At 41.8% G+C, this 24,477-nt stretch overlaps 1 protein-coding gene across 1 annotated transcript in view; it reads right to left on the bottom strand.

Annotated features, from left to right (window-relative positions):
* LOC127477143 (uncharacterized) overlaps window positions 1–24,477 on the bottom strand; it is a 347,576-nt gene that overhangs the window by 288,614 nt on the left and 34,485 nt on the right. The window lies entirely within an intron of this gene.

The following is a 24,477-nucleotide window of genomic DNA, read 5'->3' on the forward strand; positions in this document are numbered from 1 at the left end:
CACTTTGGCTGGCACAATGAATTCCAGTAACAAAAGAGCAACATATCAGTGAATAAGAAAAAAAAAAGGTAAAAAACCAAAAAAACCCAGAACACAAACCAACAACAACAACAGCAACAAAGAAACCCCAACCAACCAGCCAAAAAAACCCCAACAAACAAAAAAAGACACCTCCCCTCCTGCCCCCCCCCAAAAAAAAAACAACAAAAAAACCAAAAACCAGCAAGGTTTAAATAAACTTTAAGAAACTTTAAATAAAAATGTTTTCCAGTTATCAGCTCTTGATGGTTTACTAACCAGAGATCTTAAAAGAATAGACCAAATATTGCTGGGGGGCAGACTGATGATGTGCTGGTGCAGGTTGGTTAGTGCACATAGGGGGGCTCACTGGCCAGGGGGTTTGGTCAGAAGGGCTCCTGGGGCTGCAGGGCAGGGGGATGAGCTGTGTGGGTCCCTGAGATCCCTTCTAGAACTATAACTTTATGTTGCATGAGGAATAATTTTTTGAGGGTATTTGAGACCATATTTGAGATTTCATTTGTAGATCAGGAGCGAAAGGATTGATCTAGGAATGGGACTTGAACTGGGAATATGGTTATAAAATGGGTATTATCTTATTATTGAAAAAAAGAAAAACATAGTGAAAGACAAATTTATTAAAATTCTGATGGAACCCCGGGGGTGCACATATGAAAAAAAAGGCTTTGATGTGATTCAAACCTATAAATGTGAGTGAATGTTTCTACTTTTGCATATTCCTATTTCTTTGGCCAATTCAGGTGGGAATTCCAGAAAAGAGGAGTTGATTCCATGTGGATGCTCCAGTACAGAGACAACCTGGCACTACTCATCATGGCATTTGACTGAGTTGTTTTTAGGCACCATATCTGTTCAAAGGGAGGTTTTGTTTGGTAAACTTTATTTGGAAATCAAGGAGTTCAATGTAAAAGGAAGTCTTATTTCTGTCAGTGTGGTTTGATTGCTGAGAGTGGATTTGATGGCTCATGAAATAGGAAAAATCATTTCTGCCTCAAGAAATATGAATGTTAACTGGATATTGCTTTGAATATTTTAATATTCTGGCTGACACATCTGCTCCAAGTAACTACAAACTTCTCTTTAATATGGTAGTTGATAATCTGGCAGCTGATGGAGAGGGACTGATGAAGACTGTTTCAGAGGAAGATTGTTTTGAAACATGATTTAAATAGTACCCTGGGATTTAAACCCCCCAAATAGTCTCAGTTCAAGTGCTTTTGTTTCCAAGCAGAGAGAAAGTGTGGATGACTGGCCAGGCCTGTGTGCTGGACCCAGACTTGGGGTGGGGGGCACTGGATGCTTTTCTTCCCGTGCTGTCAGGGAAAATGGAAGCTCTGGAGGCCCCAGCAGCTCACATGTGCTGCCACCAGATTTACACAGATGTGATTGTCTGCAATCCTGTAAACATTTCTTTTGACGATGCCCCAGAAAGAAAATCTAGTTCACTCCCCCCAGGCTATGCAGAGCTAACTGGGATGGAAAAGAGTAAGCAAATAAGTGGAAAACAGCCAGCAGTGGCGAGAGAGGGGCTGGCATCCCCAGAAAGCAGAGTGCGAGGCAAGAAAGGCTTTCCTGAAGCTGCCAGAGCAGAGGGCAGCCAGCTGAGCTTGTTAAATGCACATTTTCTGATGAATAAATATTGTGCCTGTCATTTGAAGAGGCAATTTTTCCAAGGGAATGCTCTCTCCCCCCAGCACGTTAAAGCCCTGCTGCTCGGGGAGGGTGTCCCAGGGCTGGGCAGCTTTTCCTTCCTTCCCCACTAAATCAAATCCTCTAATTTGAGAGGACGTGATTCCAGTGTTGGTAAGGTTGGGTATCCTCTGCAGTGTGCACTCGAGCATCCAACATTTCTGCTACAGTTTGAATCACTCCATGATACTTCTATTATTAGCAATACCTGACCAGAGCAAGTAGAGCACATCCTTTTAGTGGAATTGTTTTTGCCCTTAATCTGTTGGTTTATTTATTTGAGAACACTCTGGTTGAAGGAGCTTATTAAATAATAAATGCTGGGATACAATCCTGAAACAGCTGGCAGAGTGTGTTCTTAAAAACCTGTCATCATCACCACACTGCCGTATACTCAACAATCTAATGGATTTAAAAAACATCACCATGTGTGCTTTCAGATGGGATTTATTCCCAGTTTGGTGGGTTTCACTTTGTTCTTCATAAATTTGCTTGTGATCTTGCTCACCACGGTAGAGCTGTCTTATTTAACTGCTGCACAAAGAAACTAATATTGGATTTCTGTGGACTCCCCAGACAACAAAAAGAAGGTGGAAGGAGATATAAGGGCTCATGTGTGAGGGGAAGACAAGTTGTGTGCTGCATGAGAAGCGTTCAAGAGCACAGAGATCTGTCCCTTCCCTGACTAATGGACTCATGCAGCTTCACCACTCTCACACTGCTTTGCTTCCATGATTATCAGGGGGGTTGGCATTGCCTTGGTAACTGAGCAAGAGGCTTCTTCTTGCAAAAATTACCAGGCTTATTTTTTGTCAGCACAATTTCAAACTATAGGAGCAATTTGGGTGCCCAAACTAAGCGCTTGTGCTATTTCAGCCCTTCTGGACTCCCTCTCTGGACTCTGGCCCGAGCTGTCACCCAACCCCACCACAGCCCCAGAGAAGGTCTCAGTGACCCTGAGGGGTGAGAATAGCACTAGATGACTATATTTGAGGAGTTAAATATTATTTGGCAGCCTTGTTTGCACACAAGAACAACTGGAACAGAGTAAAAGTGTGAGAAAATAAGGTAAGCACCACTGAGCCTTTCTTAGGACAGGCATGGAAGTCAACAGCTTTAGCCATCTGGGGTAAGGACCAATTTACTGGGCTGTCCCCTGCAATTAGGGGGCTTTTCCCCTTGCTCTGAAGCTCTGGCAGGCAGTTGAGAGGTCCTCTGGTTTGGGGGATTTCCTGATGCTTATGGTCTTTTTCCTGTGCTGTCTTTGTATGACAGCTCAGCCCTCTGAGTACTTTTCCTTAGTAATCTCAGTGATAATAGTAATTTCCCCACTTTAAGCAGAGGTAAGGGAGAATCAAGGCATGAAGATGCTGCCTTCAACATTAAAGATCTTTGCTTTCTCTGAACCATAGCACTTGCTGCCACTTTCAGGGACTGGATTATAATACCTGTGCTCAGATAACACATCATCCTTTCCTGCCCCAAAGTGGTCTCTCTGCAGGAAATGAAATGGTTGTTGCCTGTGGCATTTTCACAGCAGCAGTGCCCACTTCTCCATCAGCATCTGGGAGCTCAGGAGCAGCACTTGCACAGCTCAGCACTGCCACAATTGGGCCAACCCCAAGTCACAAGCACCTTGCAAGTGTAAAAATTCCGTCATCACTCTCTCTGCTTAGGTTGGGATTTTTATGGGAGCTTTGGTAGAATCAGACAGCCTAAATCCGCTACATTTTGGTGGGATTTGTGTGTCTGATTCCTGTCAGCTCCTCTGACAGTCTTCCCCTCTATTCCTACTAGAGCCAGCTCTCAGCAGCAATAAGCCTTTCATCTAACTTGGCAATTACCACACTGTTAGCACCATTTTCCATAAAATCTCATCCTGCATCAAGCTCCTGACAGATAACAGTAATACTATACTTCATAACTTTGTATGTACCTTATGACACTTGCAGCCAAGATAAAATCATTCACAGCTCATTTTGGGCAATCTCACCCTTCTGTAGCACATATAATAAAGTTATTATAGAAGGCTTTAAAATTGGAGTGCCTCTGTTTAAAATGTGTTTGTAAAGAAGGAGAACATATAAACAAAAGAAGCTTTGTGTAGAAATTTCTAGCCTGGAAGATTTAAAGCAACATCACTTGGAGGTTACTAACACACCTCTCCCAAACCTCTCCCATATCCCCTCAGCTACCTGGCTGCAGGGTGGTTTTGCCAGAGTTCTCCTCACAAAGGATGACCAATTTTTTTTTGTTCACCTGTACATAAGGGTGGTACTCTCACAAAGTCATCATGGGACAATGAAATCACATCACTTTCAGAGTTGCTTTCATGGCTTTTGTTGGGATATTATCTGGATTTCCAAACCACACAAGCCTGACGTAGTTGATCTTGCACACTGAAGTCTGTGGTTTGCCACAAGTATGAGCAGCAAATCATGGCCTTTTTCTACATTTTTTTCTCCATGTATTCTTGAAGAACCAGGACAGCAAGCAAGAGCTTTGTAAGCCACCTCTGTGGTCTGAGGCCAAAAAGGGCTTTTCCATCCTTTGTGTGAGTTAGATCAGCCTGGAATATAGTTTCATGGAATCATATCACATCACAGAATTACAGAATGGTTTGGGTTGGAAGGGACTTTAAGGACCATCTTCTTCCACTCCCCTTGCCATGGGCAGGGACACTTTCCTCTAGATTTCTCCATTTTTGTGCTCTCTCTCCATAACCTAGCCTGTCACACAAGAATATGGAGCTAATGAACACCAAGTGGGATGAATCTGGAAGGGTATAAATGCCTGTGCCTGGCTAAAGCCAACAGTACCCATCCAATACCTCTGTGGGCATCTCATTTCAGCTGGTGGCACTGACACATCTCCCCTCAGTCTCCTAACCAAAATGCAGAGCTTGCCCCTCTGTGGCAGGGCTGGAGGCCGGGTCTGCCTCTGGGAGGGTGCTGGGGACTGGGTTTGGCTTTACCCAGGGCCAGACAGGGTGACACCCAGCACTGCTTCCCACCCACCACTGGGAAAAGGCTGGGGTTTGCAGGGCTGGCAGAAGAGCCCTTAGCAAATGGATGTTAACTCAGAGGTGTGCTCACAGCCCTGCTCTCCATTAGCAGCTAACACTCTTCCCTCCCAGAGAAGAGTTAACCATTCCTTTGTAGGGGCTGACATTTTCCAGTCTCCAGAAGTTGGTCTCTGTGGGCAGAATGCCATGAACTGTTAGATTTCCTCCCTCAAGTGACTTGTCACTGAAAGAGCAACAGGGGCAACAGGCAGTCAAGAGATTTACCACTTACAATTACCACATCTCCCCTCTTATTTCCATATCCAAAGCCATCTGAATCAATCTAGATCTCTCTGGTTTGCTCTATCCTTAGTTGTCCTATGACACCATTTCTATTGCACATGTTTTCAGCCACAAGCAGCAGCTAATAAATAAAAAAAAAGGTATTTTTTACCCAGTACATCATAAACTTTTACTACAAACACAGGACTTATTTTGCTTGTATTGAGTGATCTTACTTGATGTCACGTAATACTTGTCCTTTGTTGTGTTACAGGAGCTGAATGGAGCACAGTGTTTTCCTAACACTTTCCCACTTCTTGGGAATAACCTGCAGGCAGTTACAAGGACACTGACCTCAAGAGTGTTTCAGACACATCCTTTAAAAGGGACTTCATCAGTTCTCCATGTTTTACACTGTGGTAACTGAGGTCAAAAATAGGACTTTGCTCTTCTAGGAGTGGAAGGATGTAAAAGTATCCTTCTGTGGGAATCACAGAATATCCTGAGCTGAGAAAGACAAACAAAGATCATCAAGTCCCTGCACGGGACACCCCAAGAATCCCACCCTGCCATGGGAAAGAAGAGAATGAGTGAAGAAGAGCCCAGCAGCACTAACTTCTGCACTTTGGGCAGTCTGATGCCTTCCTTTGGGGCCACTCCCTCCTGGGCATCACTTTGCTGGTGGCAGCTTCCTCGAGCCTGTGATCAACCAGTGACGTCCATGGCTGGTGGCTGGTGCACAGTTTGAGCACATCTCTTGATAATTTTTCAGGGAATTCTGGAATTTTTGAATTCTCCTGAATTCATATTCTGAGAAAATTATGGTTTTACTGAGAAACAGTGCATTCCTGGAGCCTTTGAGAAATGTCACATTTGTGGCTCATTTAATCTGCATTTCTGTATTTGGAGTAATATTATATTAGGTAGACTGTTATTGTCATTTCAGATATACACTGTATTTTTGTATCTGTGCCCAGTTGCTACATCTCATCTGATGTTACACCAAGATCTTAACCTTTCTTATCTTTAAGATTTTTATTTATTCCTTAGCACATTTTAGGGGACTTTAAAACCAATAAATAGGGGTATAGCAGACCACAGGAAGCAAATTCAATCTGTCCCTGCGTTCTATTTAAATTCATTTTATAACCAGGGAGTGAGAGGTTACTGCTATTTAGAACATGATGCTGGGTCTGTTCAGATTTCTTGGTACAGACATTCATCCAGTTACATTTATTTAATGTGCTAAATGACCTTTTAAAAGTGCTTTTGGATGTCATGTAGAATATCAGCAACACATTTTAGAACAGCAACAATGCTAGTTCTTTTTCTTTGGTACTTTTGCTAAAATAACATGCTTGTAGTATTTATTCTAACAACTCTTTGATCAGATACAATATCTGTTTTTTAAAAAAGAGAATATAACAACCTTCAGTCCTTCCAACCCACCTCAGGTGTTAGCAGAAATAAAGGACTAGCTGGGGGTTAACCTGTAATTTCACTTATTTGCCTAAAATGTTCCTGTCCATAGCTGAAGTGACCCAGATATTAGTCCTATTCTTCCACAATTGGCTTCTAGAGTTGAAAAATACCTGGAGAGTATAGACAGAACACCAAACCCTAGGGGTGTTTAAGATAAGTTACACTGGATGGAAAAGCTTTAACATAATAATGTTTCAGAACATGGAAGCAAAGAAAGACATAGAGGATAGATAGACAAAATAAAGGAAAAAGTAAATTACACCAGGCAGTGCCCCAGGGTGTCAGTTGAGGTTTTTGCATTCCTTTTGATTTTTTTTCCTTTTTAAGTAAAAGCTCTTTTTTTAAATATTTTCTTTAAATCCAAACAGAATACTGTTCTTTATAAGAACTCATTTTAAGGAAAGGAAAAGACAAGAAGAATGGAAAACCCCGAGTGACAGAAGCTGAGACACCAGACCAGGCAAGGACTCTGAAATCTGATCCTGCCTCACAGCCCCACAAAATCAGCATCTCCTGCAGCTCCTCATACCACTGCTGATTTCTGCTGGGGCCACTGCATCATGGGATGACAGAGCAAGGACACTAATTTGTGACTCTGCTCAGTGCTGAACTCTGTGACAAACACAGTATTGCCAGGATTTGCTGGCTCTGCTTCACCAGTTGAAAGTTCAACATGAACAGCAATTCATATGGGAGAAAGTGTGATGGGAGACCCAAACAAGGGAAAGGAAGGACTGAGTGTCTCTTGAGGAATAAGGAGCTGGTGTTTGTGTGAGTGCAAAGACATCCATCAGGTGTGGGAGAACATTGTTCCCAAATTTGGGAAAAATTCAGGTACTGACCATCAGGTTTAAACAAACCATACAGGTCAGGGATGGAGCACCTCTCCTAAGAGGAAAGGCTGGGAGAACTGGGATTGTTTGTCTTGGAAAAGAGAGGACTGCAGGGTGATCTAATTGCAGCCTTCCAGTTCTTCAAGGGAGCCCACAAGAAAGATGGAAAGAGACTTTTTAGCAGGGCCTGGAATGACAGGACAAGGGGGAATGGCTTCACACTGACAAAGAGATACTGATGTTGATAAGAAATTTGTTACTGTGAGGGTGGTGAGGCCCTGGCACAGGTTGCCCAGAGAAGCTGTGGCTGCCCCATCCCTGGAAGTGTCCAAGGCCACATAGGACAGGGCTTGGAGCAACCTGGGCTAGTGGAAGGTGTCCTTGCCCATGGCAGGGATGTTGGAACTAGATGGTCTTTAAGGTTTCTTCCAGCTCAAACCATTCTGTGATTTTATGACCAAAGCAACCAGTGGGATGTTTTCCACAAACTCGAGGGAAAGGGACAAAGCTCATCCTTCAATAAGCCCACAGTGCTGTACAATGAGGGGCATCATGCCTTACAGCATCCTAAAAGTCTCTTTTTTTTTCTTCCATCCACTCTTTTATTGCAGTGAAAAATGACTGTGACACTTCAGATATACTGGCACATTTCACCAGGTACTTAGTGGATGGTGTAGTGCTCTGTAGTGGAGCATCCACACAAGAGGGAAGCACTCACAAATATTGTTCCTCAGTATCTATAAAAGCTGAGAATATTTTAAGCACACTTACTCTTCACACTGATTAATCCTTCAACACAAATTGTTGGGTAACACTGACAATTAGTTACTTCAACTCTGGTTTATTTCCTTCAATTTAGACAGTAAAATATAGATACAAAGTTTGATAATTACGCTCCAGTTGGGACACGTACTGTAAACAAATGAGATACAGTGTCTAAAATGATTAGTAAATCTTCATAAAGCTTTCTTTAAATGCAAAATATATTTTTCATTGCTGCGTAATTATTCATTAAAAGCCATCTGTTAAGAGTCAAGTCAATGAAATATGAAAAAGTGTAGGATAACAACCAAAGTTAACTCATTTCAAAAGAATTTGCTTGAAAGGGTTCTCTGGAAATAAATACATTTGATTATAGCCAGTGAAACTTGTCACAGAAATCTGAGAAAAAGAGAGGATAATGTTTGCTGAGGGTTTTGTTGTGTCAATAAAAACATTCCCATTTCCAAATACCACTTTCATGCTGGTTTTTGAGAAACAAACATAACATTTTACCCAAAGTCTCCTAAAGCACAGTGATATTTAAGTTCTTAGGAAGTTTATGGGAAGGTAAAACCCACCACTTTTCTGCCTGAAAATTCTCCCAGAATTTCTCTGTCGATTACTTCTCATTTGAATTTTAAATGTGATATTAATTAGATTTAACACATTTGACTGCTTTCATATGGAATAAGACCACAGTGAGGCTTGACAGACCACAGAGGTGCTGCCATTTGAAATTCTCTCTTTAATTAAAGAGGTAGGATGATGCAATGGCACTGAGGAATTCTGATGTGTACATTTCAACACTCAATAAATAGCAGAACCCTTTACATAAGGTTGTGTATTCTCATCAGCTGGGGAGGGAGAAGCTGCATCTGAGGGCACTGAAAGCTTCTAGTTCTGGTTGTTCAGCAGAATGGTAGCAAAACTGGGAAGGACCTGGATTCCCTGCAGGGGCTCATTCTTGGGCTCTGCAGTCACCTCCCCACTGCTGATCTGGCATCTGTGTCAATCAGTGCCACTTTCTTCAGGAAAACCAGGAGTTTGGGACACAGAGAATCAAAAAATTATAGAATGGTTTCAGTCAAAAGGGGCCTTAAAGAACATCTTGTTCCAGCTCCCTGCCATGGGCAGGGACACCTTCCACTATCCCAGGTTGCTCCAAGCCCCATCCAACCTGGCCTGGGACACTTCCAGGGATGGGGCAGCCACAGCTTCTCTGGGCAACCTGTGCCAGGGCCTCACCACCCTCACTGTAAAAGACTTCATCCTAATATCAAATCTAAATCTACTCTCCTTCAGTTTAAAACCACCCCCCCTTGTCCTGTCTCAGCAGGCCCTGCTAAAATGTTTGTCCCCAATTTGTCAAACTAAAAAGTCTGCCACAGTTCATCCAGCTGCCTTTTTCAGCCTGCCTGCCAGTTGAGCAGCAAGGGTTGTCATACAGAAACATTTTTTCAGAAATCTGATATTATTCCCTCCTGCCAATTAGGTTTAGCATAAGCATTTCTTTTCTCAGCTCTCTTTCCACTCGGTGGAAAAGCCTGATGTTTTTCTCCCTAAGTCCAGCTGAGAAGTCAGAACAAGCTGAGTGATTTGCAGAATGGAAAGTTGAAAACCAGCATGGATATGGCAAAAAGTTTGTTTTTAACCTTTCAGATGGAAGTAAAAGGTTTGGATGGGCCCAGGTCGAAGTGTTTCATTTGGATTCATTAAGCTAAATCAAAGCCCTGGATTGCAGTCTGGCTTAACACGAGATGCTCACAACATCTGCGTGGTGTTTCCCCAGACTCATGATGGTTTAGGGACACCAAGATGATTTCAATGTGGTTACTGCTCTTCAATCGAGGTGATAAATCATATTTTACTCTTCCAAGAATCTTATTATGGTGGCCACAAGGAAAAAATGGAGCTGCAGAAAGGAGATGAGTTTCTTTGCACTGTCGATGTTAGAAGAGATAGTGGTTTTTAAACCACTCTTTTCACTAAGTCCATATTACAGTGGAGAGGATGTTTAGGACTTCTACCTGATTTTGAGTAATTTGTCATGGATTTCTAAGTCTGTTTTATTCTACAGAACTAGAAAACTCTCCTTGCATGTCTGTTTTGCACAAACCACTTGGGTGTGTATCAGGCCTTATCCAAAATGCTCTTTGAAATATAACTCTCATTGAATTCCAGTGGAAGATCATGCCTACACAGTTTATTAAATATTGAATTATTACTTTGGCTACAGAGTATCTCCAGGCTGATGATTTTCTGATAAGAAGCTGAATAAAATACGTATTTATAATTAAACTAACTAAATTAACTCTAAAGCTTGTAACATATCTTATCTACTGCAGTCTTCTTATTGCATTTAGAACAACAAGGGCCACACAAATGTAGAACTCTTTCTGTTGAAGAAGTAATTGCTGTTTAGGAAGCTTGTTCATGTTTATGAACAGAAACCAATTTTTTAAGAACTGGAATGCCACAGAAATCCATGACTGTATATACTGCAGGCTGTTGGGAAAATAAATAAACTGAAAGCAGGAGAGCACCTTTCTGAAGGTCTTTCTGAAATGTGGTAAGCCATATTAGACAGAAGATAAGAACAATATACTTTACTTTGGGCATTTCTTAGGAGTGAGAGATCAAACTATCAAAAGGGGTCTCAGTCCAGCCTTCAAATTTGAATTGGTTTTACTTTCATATCCCTGAATGCATTTTCTCAGCTAAGGCACAGACCATCTTAGTGAGTTCTATTTTTGCTCTCTTTTTGAGGGACATGGCTGATGGCTGGCTGGTTGTCCCAGCTCCAGACTCAAAAGAAAGATCATCTCCAGCTGAACAACCTCACTGAGATGTTTGTTTATTTGGGCAGCAAAATCTACCTGAAAGAAACCATCCTGTACTAATATGTGAGCTCACTGGGACCTCTGCAATCAGGCTAGTCTTGACTCATGGTTAACGTGCTTTAAAATAGGCTGGAAAGATTAAGATTGATCTCAGAGGTTGTGGTGATCCAGTGGTCAGGGTGCTTTAATTACACCTTGTACAGGGTTGACCATAAAAACAGGATGTTCTTCTGAGCAGATACAACATACAATAGTACCCAAAAGATGTGATATGAGACACAGACTCATCATTTTCCCTTGAAAAATGAAAAGATGGAGGGATCTTCACAGACAAGTGTTGAAGCTTTTCAATTATCAACAACTAAATTAAAAATTGATTGAGGAAAACCCTTTAGGCTAGCAGATACTTTCCTGAGAAAGATGTACTGGGAGATGGTGAAGGCTTTAAATGAGGCATTTACAGGGCTTTGTTGTCACTCATCCTTTAATCCCATCAAGAGGCAATAGTGGTGCAGGAGTCCAGTGCAGAGAAAAGTCTCCATGACTGGGGAAAGTGGGATAACTTATTTGTGTTTTGGGCTTTGACAACTCAGTGGGGATCTGCCTCTACACAAATCAGCAGATGTTTTGTATGGCTTCTACCTCATTTCCCTTTAAAGCAGATTAGTTTACATGCTTTATGGTTTTATAAGCTATAGTTAACTGTTTCCTGGTCAATCACATTATAGACTGCTCAGTAACAAAACATCATTGCAGTTCCCTGCAGAGCTGGTGACTCCAGGTGCTGGTTTATCTACTTTAGGGTGACTGAGGTCATGTATTCCTTGGTGTCCTGAGTAATTGGCTGTGAACTAACTGTTGGATTTACTTTTTCATTTTATTTGGTATAAATATACCAAATATTAGAGTTTCATTTCTTGATTCATGGTCTGCCAGTTTGGGAAGTGCTCACAAGTGGTCTTTCCCAAATAATGCAAGAAGGGAACTAAAGCCAATTATTTCTACCTATTTGGGAAGTTTTTCCCTGTTTATTGAAAGGTTTATTAGGGTTAATTAAAAGCTCTCTGAGTCTTTCCACTAGACTTTACATAACTCCTTCTACTAACAGAGGATAGAAGTGACACGAATGAGAAATAATCCTGATTGCAGCATAAAGAATGACCTAAAATATTTGAAACCAGTAGAATTGTGCCTTGACACCTCCTGTCCATGCTGCAAATAACAGGAAGACACATAAGTAATAGCCTTTTCTATCTAATCTTGCCAGAATTGCTCAAGAAATATCTTTTGGGGGATTAACTGTTCCTGAACAGTTACTTCAGTGTATCAGCTCAGAAGGCCTTTTTCCTTGTCGTGTTTTTCTTACCTATGAGATTTTTCTTTAGACAAAAAGCAAAACCTTAACCCAGAAACTGTAGCTTTTCAGATCCTATTAGAAAACACCACGTTCTGCTTGTGCCTTTTATCATGTTGTATTGAGGGAAGAAGCAATGCTGTCACACTCACCTGGGAACTAAATGCTCGGGGCTAACACAATCAGCAAACCTGGGAGCAGCAGTTTCAGAGAAAACAGAGCAATGTTCTTGCTAAAGAAAAAAAATCCAACCAACCCTTTTCGATATATATTCAGTAAATCACTGAAGGAGAAATTAATAATCCTCTAAAGCAGCTTCTTCTGGTAGGGACAGCAGCAGATAAATAGGGTAGTTTCTGCTGCTGCAGAGCCTGGTTGCAAGTCAGGAGAGATCCCAAGTGATCCAAGTATACAGTTAGAACATATTTTGCCAGGATGGCTGGAAGTCTGAGCAGGTCATTGTTTTTGTCCCTGTTCTCACTTCCAGCTTTTCAAAGTCTATATATATCTATACTTTCAGCAGCTCACACAAACCCAGTCCTTCTCAGAATTCATGCTCCTTTCATACCCATATGAGCAAAATCCTTCTCTTAATTTGTCTTGGAGCTAATATGATATACCTGATTCAGGAGTTAGTTACTGAAATTATCTATTCCACGTGATTCTGAAAATCAGATTATCAGAAAATGCCTCCTTAGGACTCTACATGCAAAGTGTAGCATCCCGTAACGAGGCAATAAAAAAGTTAAGGAAATGAGACATAACACTGTGTTACCAGAATCCATTAGAAGATTTACAGCTCTGTTTGGATAATATATTGCCTCTTAGAATTTTTATTGCAGGTCCTATGCTTTTTTCACCCACACTATTATGCAGCTCTCTGGTGAAATTCATCTAGCACAGTGCCTAATAAAGTTGCACAGCAAACAATCCTGTCCTTTGATGGACAAGGGTAATATCCTGGAATATTCATGGATCTTTTCTGTATCTCTGTCTGTATCTCTGTCTACCTGTGGATCTGAAGTAATTTACCAAGGAATATTGCAGCAGCAAGGGTTATTCTCATGCTCAGGAAAGAGAGAAGTATAAGAAGAAGGAATAAAATTACAAATCCAGTTTTCCCGTTATCAGCTCAGGAATGGAAGAGAGAGGTTATTTTTCTGCTTCCTCGTTGTGGGATCTCTGTGGATAACGGGGAGCCAGCTGAGGCTGAGCCTCCAGTCTTTTCTGGGATGGTGACAGGACTTCACCAACTGCAGCCCCTACACCTGTATGACCTGACTAAAGAACAGGTAGTAAATCCTTGCTGCTACAGGCAGGGCACCATCCCCACCAGGGAGATGGTTTACACACTGCTACAGCCCCTCTGCCACCACAAATCAGACCATTTTATTAAATGCTGGAAAATCACTCAAACCCTTTGCTCAAATTTGTCATGGGTTAAACCCTCCTGGGATCCCACTGAGGCAAAACAGCCTCTGAAGAACACACATGTAAAACACAGAGCATTTCTCCGAGACACTGTCAATGCATGTTTGTGTTTGCAGTGCTATAAACCTGTGCCATCACTTTCATTACAGACAAATATTTTCAGTGATGCATGTCTTGTCAGAAAAAATCATTTTAAAAGCTGAGCTTTGGCAGTGCAGTCCTCACCCTGTGAGGTTTATAAAGAAAAAAAAAATCCCAAACCATACTTTAAAATAAAAATATTGATTTTAGCTGATTCATGACTTGGTGGATAAATATGAGGTTTTTATCTTACTTTGGGATCCTTGGGAATACAGGGCTTGGATGTCCCTGCTGCTAAGGGAGATGGGCTGTCTCTTGAATTACAGTTTCAGTTTATTAGACCAAGCAAGCTGTTTGTTGATAATGCCCCCGAGTTTGCTTCAGCATTGCTTTATCATCTCCTCCAGTTGCAACAACCCACCAAGTCTTTTTAAGGCAGTTTTTTACTTCTCCATAAGATGGACAAATTCTTATTTCCTTCTGGAAATCGTGCCAGAGACCACATTGAATTCATGAGCAGAAATTTTCCAGCCTTTTGTAATCAAAGATTTGGATTTTCTGCCCTTTCAGTCACCTTTCCATCTCTGAGTTATGTACAGGAAAATAACTCACATGGTTGTAAGTGAGGGTAGTACCACACTATCCAGCTGAGTTATGGTAGATGCAACTAAGGAGGCAGGTTAAGTGCCTGCAATGTGGCAGCAGACTGCAAGCTGGGACATCTAGGATGGCTTCAAGCACCTTCTTTGCTCTTGGAATGTCCCACTAAGGTAGTGTGGGCATGGGAGTTGCACCCAGAGCATGGTCAAGGTGCCCTGAGCCATGGCAAGCTCTCCCCAGGCCAAAGGCAGCAGTTCAGCTGGCACCTGGAGTCCCTCCTGCACGGTGTTGAGTGAAGCTCTCACAAAGGAGAGGATGTTCTATAAAATATACTCAGTACTATGAGCAACCCAGGGATGGAGGGTGGAGAAAAATTTTTGGAAACCCCTCAGTTTTTTCTGTAAGTGCCTGTGGGCAAGGAGAAATTATATAATTCATTAGAGAAATAATATCCTTCATTGCACATGAAGGTTGCCCAGAGAGGTGGTAGGTGCTCCATCCCTGGAAACATTCAAAGTCAGGTTGGGTGGGACATCTGTCACCTCTAGTGGAAGGTGACCATGGCAGTGGGAGTTGGATTAGATGACCTTTGAAGGTCCCTTCCAACCCAAACCCTTCTGTGATTCTATGATCTGAAAGGTGTCACTGGCACTTGGATCTCTGCCCTGCCAGTGTGTGTTAGAGGTTTTCCTGAGGAGCAGGCACACAGTTTACACTAATTGGATTGAACTTATTCTGTGTGTGTGCTCTCCTACAGAACTCACTGCAATCCTCTTTCCTTCCCTTAACACCAAGGAAAAGACAGACTGTCAGATGTTAAAAAGATTTGCTGAGAAAACAGAAGGAAAGCTGCAGAGTTTTGGTTGTTTCCCTCCACTAACGAGGAAGAAAGGTTAGAAAGTTTCCAAGAAAGATTAGAAGAAGCTGGTATCAAAAAGAGGGAGAAGCCAAAGTACAGAGGGGAGAAACCAGGATAGCTGGAAATCCAAAGAGCCAAAACTGTTTGCAAATGAGGAGATGTTGCAGAGGATATGTGTTAAGACAACCTCAATTTCTCTGCACTTAGAGCCTTTTCTTAAGATACTGTTTCCATTTGAAAAAATGTACCTAGAAGAGAAAAGAAGCTTCAGCATTGTGGGGCTGCAGGGACACTGTGGATGGAGATGCTCCTCCTGCCTGCAGTGCTTCCCCACCTCCCAGGCCCACAGGGAGAGGAGGAACAGTTCCTTGGAGCTAATTAAATTAATAAACCTTTTGTTAGCAATAATTAACATTTTTTCTTTCACATAAGAGAAAATACAAGCATTTTGTCAGGAAAGTAAAAACCCATTTGGAGTTTCCTGTCCAAATCCTTAAAGAGTTCAGCTTTCCCACAAATAACAAAAGTGGGGGCTTTCTGTGATAACTGAATCCATCTAAAACTTGTGAGGAAGAGGAGAAGATCCTCAACACAGTGAAAAGAAATCAGTCAGCAACTCCTTTGATTTTTCTTTCTTTATAGCTACCTGATCAATGAGGTACTCAGGAAGGCAGAGGAAATTCTTACATGAACACTGTTAAAGCATTATCACTTCCAGAGCTTGCCAAGAAAATGCAGGTGTTCCTGGAGCCCTGAGTAATAACAACCCAGGGCTCCTGGGTCTGGATGACAGGTATTCCTGACAAAAGGAAGTAATCTTTCTGCGTGGGAGATAATTGCAGGTGATGTTTATTATGCCTTGGGTTGATAAAAATCAAATAGTGATTAAGGACATAGAAAAAAAAAATCATCGCTTTCTTTTTTTCTGCCTTATAATTAGATTTTTAGCTAGACTCTCAGCTATCAGGTGAAATTTATTATAAGAAAAGTCAAAAATGTTCCAGAATATTATGGTATAAAGGATATAACAGATCACTTCAGGCTCTCTGTCCTCACTTGCTCCTTTCACAAATCTCGTATCTTGTGTGGTTGCCTTTTTTCTTTTCTAATGATTTCTCAGAACACTTATCAGAAAAGTGTTTTAAAAAGACAAATCGATTAACCAGTAGACATGGAAATAGTCTATATGAATGTGAATTAAATTCACTTTTTCCATGGAAAAATCTCCCTTGAGACAGATCAGAAGTCCTTGGTAAAATTGGTAAAAATAAAGTGAAGGTATGCCTGTTGTTCCAGCTAATAATTGCTATTAGCTGGATAGTTTTCCAGATTGTTCCATCAGGAGCTGGCTGGTCTTGGACGCCAGTTTGGCTCTGTCTCTCTGTATGAGTTTCACATAAGTCCTCTTTCATTACAGGCAACTCACAGTGAGAGCTCTGACTGAGAACAGAGGAGAAAGCAGCCATTACTTGCTATTTCATTGTCTGGGGTTATTTTACACATTTACTGCATTGGAAAAAAGAAATTAAAGGGGATGACAAGGCAGAGTTATAGGCTGGGACTTTTTTGGAAGAGTTTCATCCACATGTTCTGTGCTAGGGGAGAGATGAGGGGTGTTGCTGAGCTATTGAACACAGACTGCTGTGGCAGCTAAAACCTGGCAAAATATGAAACTGCATCAAAACCAGACCTCAGAACTCTTTGGTTTGAGCTACTTAATGAAAGGAACACCAACCCTGGTGGATTTTTCCCATGTTCATAGAAGCAGAGTGGCAGTGTGGGATTTTGGTTGTGTATGCTCTGCTTCAGAACTGACCCTTTTTAACATGAGACTCACACCAGTAGAAGGTCCAAGTAGATGAACACAATGCCCTGTGTTCTGGTGAGAGCTTTCAAAATGGTTGTTGATGTGAAATCAGCCACTTAAAAAGTTCTCTCTTGGAAATTTAACTCCTGTTCCATCATGTCTGGTAATGTTAACTTGGAGATAAGGAAGACAGAGGGGTTTTTTTGTTTGTCTTATTGTTTTGTTTTCGTTCCTCCCTTCTGTAGGCTTCCTGCTTCACTTCAAGATGAACAGGAAAACAAGATCTTATAACTTTATGAATGTTTTTTCATGGGTGTAACCACGAGAGGACTCAGACCATCTATCATTTCCAAGGCTAAGATACACCTACAAAGGCAGTGTGGATGACTCCATCCTGTCTTGGGTCATGATTAGAACTAGATCAAAAGAAAAAAAAGGCTTAAATCTCTTCATTAAATGATTCATTTTTTCCAGAGGAACAGAGTAGCCCTTCCAAAAAACGCTAATACATTAGAAGCTTCCCTCATCATTAGGCAGTTTCAAAAAGGTTTTTTAAAGTCCAAGATATTATTAATCAATATTATTAGTCAATATGTTTTATTGACTTTGGACATAAATGATATCTAAGCTAAATGAAATTAGGCAAGATGAAATTAATCAGTCTGATACAATCACCCTATTTTTTAGTAGACACTAATCCCCAGGCAATGCAGACTAATGCTTGACCCACAGCTTTCTGATCCATGAACCCACACATATTACAGTGTGTGTTTGCCCAGCAGAAATGCAAAAGGATTTTGCTTAATTCTTCAGTGCTATGCATGTCCAGCTTGGCATGCTGCCAGCATGTTTATTGCCTGGAATTTTCGTTTTGCTGAAATAATTTACAGAGTGTTCTGACTTTTTGACTCAGGAGCTTCTGTGAGCTCTGGTAGGTGGGATACATCTCCTACTGCTCCAGGCAGCTCCAACACCTGCATACATCAGCTACAGCAACTCACTCATCCAATTAGTTTTGCACTTGTATATTTTATGGAACATGCTCTGCTCCAGGCCCAAGGAGAGCCATCACACATGATTTGCAATAAAATGAATGGCGTGTTTGCTCCCAGCTGTAGAGAACAACTGGTGGAGCTACAGATTGGATATTTCAGAGATAAAGTCCATCTTGGTATCAATGAAGGATCAACTCTTCCAGTCTACTGTGATCTTAGATAATTTGGTACAAGAAGGCAAGACATTTTTTCCAACAGAAGCCAGGGATCCATCTTCCTTGATTAAAAAGACAATTCCAGTATGGTTACATCCGTGGTGACTTCCAGTGCCAACCTAAGAACCTGCTGGTTGTGGCTGATGGCTGGATAATTGTTTTAAATTAACACAGAAACCAAGTATGTTTAGTATTCACCTCCTTTTGCCCTACACTTTGCCCTCCATTTGCTCAGAGAAGCTGTGGCTGCCCCGTTCCTGGAAGTGTCCAAGGTTGGATGGGGTTGGATCAGCCCGGCCTAGTGGAAGGTCCTGCCCATGGCAGGGGGTTGGAAAGAGATGAACTTTAGGGTATCTTCCAACCCAAACCATTCTTTGACTCTATTTTGCTTGTAAAATGTTGTCTTAGGTTTCCAGTGTCTAACTAAAAACCTTTACACTAATAACATTTTAAAACAAAAAAAGCTAAACTGATGGCAAGAGCATGCCATACCTCATAAAAAGTGCTTCCCAAACTAGAGGCCTGGACATAACCTATGTATTTTAACAAGGCTGCTGTTTGTATTGAAGAGATTGCATAATTCCCTCATTACCATGGTAAGCCAGTTAAATCAATAATTAAAATTAGAATTTCAAAGTCCTTAAAGCTAGTGGACCTTTAGAAAAGCTTGCAGTGAAAAGAAGCCTTATAAAACCTTGTCAATATCCCACAAATCCAAAGGAATCACAAACCCAGAAAGAGTTGTTACAGGGACATAACTTAAGCCTTTAATAGACTACTTTGTAATGAGTCTTTTAGTTTCTTAGAGACCTGTGAACTGGATGCACCCTTCCCTGAGCTGGAATGGCATTAATAAGCTTCCCAGTATATTTAAATTAGTTAAGCCATCAGGTGGAGAATTTGCAGGTGACACACGATGAGTTGAGCCCTGAAATCCACAATTCCAGCACAGTAAGGGAGGTAAAACAAAACCAAGCTGTGCAAAAATATACATGATCATGGCAATTAAATATATTTTTGAACCAAAACTCTGCTGCCCAGCCTGCAGCAAAGATCCAAATATCCTTCCTTAATAAAGCAGACATATTTGGTTAGATCATCCCCATATGTATAATAACCTCCTCCCCTGCAGAACTTATTAGAAAGAGCAGAAATGATACTCTGCTCAATTACATAAAACCAAATACAGCAAAACCAACCAAAGTGCAAAAGTCATTTGTTGCAACCACTAGATAATAATTTTAATAATGGACATTTGATGCAAGGAAAAAAATAGATATGAATATCCACATAAATTTGCTATAGAAGAAGAAATTATAAAAAATGAAATAGCTAACTAATTGCTAAGGGGAAGTTTACAAGAGTTCATGCTCTTGCATGACTTTTAATATAGAAACAGGCACTGACATCTACGTATCATTTTAAAAGCCTTCTGTTCAAGCCTCTATTTTTGTCTTTGCTGAGTGAGAAGGAGCCAGCCCAGTTTAAAACAAGAGGAAATTGAAATACCACACATCTAAAAAGAGCAAATGTGACAAAAAGTGATTTCTGCTCTGACATTTTGAAGAGCTACAGGGTAAAGTGAACAAATTCTATCTAGAGCAGTGTAGATGTGACAGGTGTCACTTATATCACTTGCAGGACCAATATAAAATGTGATATATAGCAAAGTCAGTCCTGCCTTTCATCCACAAAAATTGGGAATTAATTTGTTTTACCTGTCTCCAGACACAAGAATATTTGTGGTCTTTTAATTAGTGACTCTTCCTTCTTCCCCTGCATTTCAAATATCCAGTGCTTTTCCCATGACAGTTTAAATCCCAGAGTGACTGTCACACTATAGATGGAATTGTAAGTAGTGCACCAGAGGTCACCCCAAAGCTTAATTACTTTCCCTGAATGAGGAGGCTTTCCAGACACATCACCTTCTCCCTTGGATACAGGTCTCTAAATATCTTCAGGCACTTTTGAAGTTCCCTGAACAAGTATCACAGAATAGAATCCATAGAATGTTTTGGATTGAAAAGGACCTTAAAGACCATCTCGTTCCAGCTCCCTGCCATGGACAGGGACACCTTCCACTAGCCCAGGTTGCTCCAAGCCCCATCCAACCTGCTCAAGTACAACCTTCCCATGGCAAAGCAAAGCTCAGGTTACCACATCAATCCACAAGGGACCACATCCTCCTGGCAAGCCTGGAAAAACTAAAGGTCATCACCATCAGTCGTGACAGCTGAGCTCTTGTGAAGAAAGGCCCAATATTTGATAGGTCCTCATTATGTCTCCTCGTGGGAGAAGCACTCGGGGGTGCCCATGGAGCCCCTTGTAGGCACACACCAGTTTGCTCTCATCTGATGACAACATGGATGGGAAAACATGAAAGCAGCTCAGGGCGATGATAAGAGTTCTTAAAATTCAGGTAATATTTGATTGATGTGTTTTCATGTGAGTAGCATCAGAATGCTTCTGCATCTTGCAGATGATGATGACATGCCCTGGGTAGATTTAATATGCATGAATTACTCTTTCCCAATTTTGCAAAGGTGGTTCTCTTTCAGCTGGTGCAAGAGGCACACTAGATAGTCAAAGTGATGAGATACTGGCACAGGTTGCCCAGAGAATTTGAGGATCTCTCATCCCTGGAAGTGTTCAAGGCCAGGTTGGATGGGGCTTGGAGCAACCTGGTCTAGTAGAAGGCGTCCCTGCCCATTGCAGGGGGGTAGAACAATGTTCCTTAAGGTCCCTTCCAACCCAAACCGTCTCTAATCCTAGGATAGTATTTCAACAGTTCCTGAAGGTTGGAAATCATCCTTTCTAGAAATACCTTCTGGGGTTTGGGTCATAAAGGGTGTTGGGGAGTGTTGAATATTTCTAACCTCTGCAGACATGTCTGCAAGAAGATGAATGGTGAAAGTGCTGATGGAAAAATTTAATTTCCCTCTCTGAAAGTAATGATATTATTCCACAGGCTGCAATATTATGGATATATTAATTTAATTCTAATTTAAATATGATGAATTTTTGTTTGTTTGATTTGAGCTCTTCAAGATCCATCAGTGTTGATTTTCAGATCAGTTACTCTTTTATTCATTAGCTTTAAGAAAGAGACGAGGATTAAAAATAGGTTGAGAACAAAAAAAAAAGCAGAAAACCAAACTATAAGTCTCCTAGATCTTTACAAATTGAAATGTAAATAAGTTTTCTCTGTTAATAAACATATTTTTTGTGAGAAATGGAAGTGAACTTAAAATCTATTGACCAAACTCTATTTTGAGCCCTCCTTTTTGTCTTTTTAGGTAAACCAAATAAAGCAGGTACATCCACGCACTCTCTCCTTTTAAAGGATGCTGTTCTAACATAGTTCCATAGGCAGATGAAGTGTGACTCAATATCTGCATCACTGCTGGTGCTGATATGGAGTGATTCTAAAATATAAATTGTGAACCAAAGCCCATGCTGGAACATGTCACTTAACTTCCTTCATTTGCAGGAATGACACAGAGAGACCAAGATACTCTCCTGTTGGCACCAAGTGACTGAGCTTGCTCATTCACTAATCCCAGAAGGAAGCTTTCACCTGGCTCTGAAGCAGCCCAGGGAAAGGGAGAGCTGAGCCTTCCACCTACACACACATCCACCCACAAAGCTCCCTGTCTCAAAGGTTCCCATGGTTTTCTGCTGCTCCTGGCTTGATTTGATTTCCTTAGCTGCCCTAAGAGTCCTTAAATATCCATCCATTAGGCAGAAGTGCCAGAAGCATCAGCCATGTGCCTCCGGACCTGATGTTTCTTTAATTCCATGAAGCAAAGTAGCAGTGACAGCCCGAGTGTGAATAATTCACCAGGAGGGCTCTGGTGAGCAGCTGCTGGAGCTGCTGTGGTGCTCACAGCACAAGGGCTCTGTGGTGAAGCACTGGAGGGTTTCTCTCCCTACTTCCCCAAAGTGGTGGCCCATGAGAAACCATCTGGCTGGCCCCAGTTAACCAAAGTGTACCTGCAGCATTCCCCGTGTGGAACACACAGCACCTGTTGGAGAGTAAGGAGCCAGGCAAGAATCACGGAATCATAGGATTTTAAGGGGTTGGAAGGGACTTTAAAGATCATCCAGTCCCAACTCCCCTGCTGTGGGCAGGAACACCTCACACTAGACCAGGTTGCTCAAGGCCTTGTCCAGCTTGGCTCTGAACACTGCCCCTGGGTGACGCTGGTTATTCGGGGCTAGGAAGAGGAGGGGCTGAAGAAAAATGATCTTCAGTCAGTGAAGGTGACAGAGAAGGTGTAAAGGTTACATCTGCACCATGACACCAGACTTGTCAGGCCCTGGGAGGGACAGAGCTGTGGCTTCTCTCTCCACCAAGGTTTTGCACGGTACTGGGCTGAAGACAGACCAAAGTTGACTCACATGAGTGCTCAAAGAACTCCTTGGACTCGGTGGTCTAAGAGGTCTTTTCCAACTTAAACAATTCTGTGATTTTATCCTATGATTCTGTCCCATGACTCTATCCCCCAGGGGAGAGTGAGTGCCTGTGTAGTGCTTAGTTGCCAGCTGGGGTTAACCCTCAGCATATGCACAGCACATTCTTTCCTCCTGATCTGTATAAAATGAAGATATTTGATGGGTCCATCCTGCTCCCTTGGGTATTCATCATAAAAAAACCCCAGAGGCATTTAGTAAACATCCTTTGCTGCAGGGATTACCAAGAGGGGAATCACTTATGTAAATTAATTGGGCCTTCAAGAGTTGGAAATACATACAGAAACTCAAATCAGTCACCAAAAGAAAACTTCAGCTTTCTCCTGAAATCTAGAAAGCTTGATGATGATGATGATGATAATTATTTCATTAAATCATAGAAATACAGTTTGGAAAAGACCTCTAGGTTGATTGTAGATTTAAGCTCTTATCAGTTTTTACATTTTCCCCGTAAACACTGGGAGTTTAACCTTATTGATAATAATGTTTTCTTTACCCGAGAAACTTGTACAACACAGAAGAGCTTGATACAATGGAATGGAATGGAATGGAATGGAATGGAATGGAATGGAATGGAATTGAATGGAGTGGAATAGAATAAAATAGAATAGAATGTAGAAAATCAATTGTTGAACTGTGGGGCACAGGACACACACATCATTCATTTAGGCCAATTACTGAAGTATACATTTAACTTGCTGCTTTAATTTGGCTTTTCCACGCCAATGTGAAAAGTAGTAACACCCTAATAAAGTCTGGAGGAAAAGGGGGCGGGTGGAGAGAGGGGAGATATCAGGTCTTGGAAAAAGGAGTTCAGAGACAGCACCAAAGTATATTCTGAGTCTCCTCTTGCCTGTCCTGCAGCTGTCCACTCTCGTATGCTTTCTCACTCCCTGGTAAAGAGACCCGGCAGAGACAGTTCACAGTTCTGCCAGCTTCTCTTGCCCTTCAAGGTATGTCCACCAATAATCTTTGTCCTGAAGCAAAGCCTTCATCTTCTCTCTCATCTCCTTAGCCTACCTCTTCTAAGAGGGTAAAGACCCACCTTATTTAAAGAAGGAGTCACATTTAGGCTTTTCTCATAGAACCACAAAGGTAGGAAAAGACCTCTAAGACCATCAAGTCCAGCCATCAAACCAACACCATCACCATGTTCCCCACTAAACTATGTCCTCAAGTGCTTCATCCACACATTTTTTGAACACTTCCAGGGATGGTGACTCCACAACTTCAAGTGGCTTTGGATCACTGGTTCAGGAGAAGAGGTGGACACTGTAGTCCTGCACATCATCCACATGGCATGAGGACATGTACTTGTGTTCTGGAGACAGGGAGCTCACAGGGCTCACAAACAGACCTGGGCTCTGCACCCTGAGCTGCTCCTTCCCTGCTGAGTGTGTGTGTAGGACCTGTGAACACACACTGTCCTGGGGAGTCTCAGCTGTCTTTGATGACTCCATTAGCCCTTTAAAGCCTGGTTTAAGAACACAGGACAAATCTGAAGTGAAAGAAAAGGGGCTTTCCTACAGCATGCAAAGCCCTGACAGCGTGCAGGGTGACAGCTCCTGAGCCATGATCCCGAGTGGCTGCAGGGAACAGCTGCTGTACGTGGAGACACACGGCTCTGGCAGGGCTTTGGGCACAGAGGGAAAATCCGCCCGAGCAGAGAGCTCTCACACACGTGCACAAGCACTTACCAAGCCCCAGTAACTGTGCTGCAGGGTATCTTTT

This window comes from Manacus candei, unplaced genomic scaffold (assembly GCF_025592945.1).
Source record: "Manacus candei isolate 608988 ecotype Guabito, Panama unplaced genomic scaffold, ASM2559294v1 h1tg000050l, whole genome shotgun sequence".
NCBI lineage: Eukaryota > Metazoa > Chordata > Aves > Passeriformes > Pipridae > Manacus > Manacus candei.